We start from the raw sequence: 3,193 nt of genomic DNA, 5'->3' as shown, positions 1-3,193 counted from the left end.
ATCAAAAAATCACTGAGATATTTTATATGCTCTTATTTTTATTCAAAATCTTCAAAATTCAGCATATGTTCTACACTTAAAGCATATCTCAATTTAGACTAGCCACATTTTGAGTGTTTAATAGTTTGAGGGTTTAACATGTGGTTAGTGGCTACTATTTTGGTCTAGATATTACAGAATTTCCAATACCCGATTACTTACATAACTTACAACCTACGGAATTGTGAATACCCTGAGCTATATTCTGACAGGTCAGTCTAAATGGAACAGAAAAGAGTTCTTGTCGACCATTTCATTTTCATTCCCACCGAAATATTCAGAAATAAGGTGGGTTTGTAATTTAGTGATGATATATGCTCATTCTAAACACCTGATAATGTACAATTAATTTATAATCTTAAAGTTTTAAATATTGAAGAGTATAATATGACAAATCAATCTAATTGGAACTTGTGGCCCACTGCATTTTCATTCCCATGAAAATAAATCGAAGTAATCACGTTTTCACGAAGGTCTAAATTGATGAAATGTTGGGTGGGATCTGCTCTGAAATGAACTTGACCCAGATTGGGCCCTTGTACGAAATAACCCACTCGCTCTATGGTCCACCCAGAGGAAATAAGGAAAGGGCAGCACACTAATCTATTGGAAGGAGCAACTAAAACCCATCTCCTATCAGGAGGGTTCATCTGCAGCAGGATGGCTTCAAAAATCAGAAAGCCCTGGAGAGGACATGACTAAGGCACCTCTATCTTTTGAGAAGGAAATTTAGGCTCAGTTCCCTCGGGGATGTATGTGGGGTGTGTGTGTGTGCGGGAGCAAACCGAGGTTTTACACTTCTTCAGGCTAAATCTTCTAGACCAACTAAGCCATTCAATTAAAATCGGGTGATGATGAGAGGAAGCAGGCGCACTCAAAAGCTCAAGTTTGTAGTAAAAGGCTCAGCATCAAGACGATGAAAGATGGAAATCTTTCAAATTCCTAGAAGGCAGAGTCTTTATCACATTTTCATCCACATACCCAGTGACAAGTACTAGGCTTGACTCGCAATATACACTCAATAAATATTGGCATCAGTACATGGGTGGAAGAATGAATAAATGAATGAATTGATGAGTTAATGAAATGCTGAAGTAATATATTTGTTCTTAGTAACTCTCAAAGAGGGTGTTTCCTCTTTGGGACTTACTAAAACCATTGTCTATTCAGATGTGGCTAATAGACTGCCTTGGGACCAGGTCTAGTCTGTAAACTTATTTTGATTAGCTGTTAAATGTTTAATATGCCAATATTTTAATGTGAAAATCAAATTTTACATTAAAAAACAAAATCTTATTTCTGGCTTCTCTTGAAATATCACAAGAACTGGTAACACTGGGTAAGCCTGCATAGATTACTTGAGCACTCATTTAGATTAGGCAAGTGTTCATAATTTGCAATAGTCCCTATAATTCCTTTTGTTTTCTCAACTGGTAGCTGTTATTTGTCATTATATGTGCATTATTATTCTTATTATGGTAAAGAGAAGAGTAAAATATTTGCAGGGGTCTATATTACTATTAAACATGGTAAATCAAAAGACAGACCAAAGGAACTGTTTCTCTCAAGAAGAAAAATGGAAGAAAGCATATTTCCCTTGAGGGAGGAAAGTATATTCATGTGTTCAATATGGAAAGTACCTCTGAATCAAAAGTATATAACTCAACACTCAGCTCACTTTACTCAATGAGTATACCAACCTGACCCAGTGGATATTTATACTAAATATACTGGTAATGAAGAGGTAATTTCAGCTATGTCAAAGAAAGAATTGATATTTAAAAACTGAAACAGGTGCCTGGATAACCAAAAATGTCTAGGCAAAAACTTGATGACAGCCCATCTGAAATACCATCTAAAAGGAAAGTATCTCAGGTTCCACATCGCCCTGAACACATCTAACCAATTTTTTTTACGACTTCTCAACTGTCTTTTTTAATAGATCACACACAATTTTTTTTATACTTTGTCCTGTTTGCTATCATATCCTCTGTGCTCGGCACAGAGTATGTTCTAAATGGAAGTTTATTGAATGAATGAACAATTATTGTATTGAGATGGAAGTTGAAAATGATTGTTTCTCAGTTCTATGAGTCTAATTCTATTTGGTCTTCAGTTTTCATTTAAACATAGGCCAGGTAGTAGGAAAAGAAAGCAACTTTTTCCCCCAAATAATCTTGATGGCAGTCTCTTACAGACTGAGAACCTTCTAGATTGTGGCAAAAAGGAATGCAGATAATTTTTGCTTCATATAAAATTCCCCCTGCCTCTTAAGAAAATAGCCAAGGAAGGAAGGGCAGTAGTGAGCTCACTGATGCCAGAGGGCACTATTCCAGGGAGAGGGCACCTTTTCCTGGGAAAGTTCTCAGGAGCACACAACCTGGAAAGTAAGGAAAGTAAGGGAACGAAATATGAGGGGAAAAGGGAGAAGAGATAGGTATTGTCTTCTCAGAAGTGTGGTGCTTTAGATATAGCACATCTTTCTCTTTTAATCCTCTTTGAAAAATAACTCAGGTTATAAAAAAACAAACAACAACAACAAAAAAACACAGACAGAAAACTGTAACCCTGGAAGAGAGACCTATGCCAGGAAACATAAAAACAGCTCTTCTGGAGGCAATGAGAGAAGAGCAAGATGGTTTCTTATAGACCCCTTTGTGTGATGAAAGCTAAGAACATTCTCCACGGAAAAATCCACGTGTGCTCATGTGAACAACATTTTGCCTATATTTTCAAGGAATTCAAAGACTACTTTCCTCCCAGGTCAAACCCCAAAGCCTAGCTTAAGAAGCCCTTCTTGAAATACTCCAAATGTGACTCTACTTCCACATCATCCAATGTTCCTAAGGGTAACAGTCCCTACATTTCATTTCCAGGACTTGGAGGTTTGTAAAAGCCCCATCATTTTCTTTAGGGACAGAAACAAATCTCCAGGGGCCAAGGCGATGGTTATCCACCCCTCCCTCCTCACTTCTTTCCCACCCTTACCAAGACTCTTAAGAAAACTTTCTTCTTGTGAGGAGGGAGTTCAACATAACATCAATTCAGGTTCCCCCTAGGAGCCTGCACAGAATAAATAACATGCTTCAGCAATGCTGCATCTAACTCACTTCTATTTATTTAAAATCACTTGGAGACCATTTCTGAAGGGCCT

Source organism: Pteropus vampyrus, unplaced genomic scaffold (genome assembly GCF_000151845.1).
Source record: "Pteropus vampyrus isolate Shadow unplaced genomic scaffold, Pvam_2.0 Scaffold82, whole genome shotgun sequence".
Lineage (NCBI taxonomy): Eukaryota > Metazoa > Chordata > Mammalia > Chiroptera > Pteropodidae > Pteropus > Pteropus vampyrus.
This window is presented reverse-complemented; position numbering follows the sequence as displayed.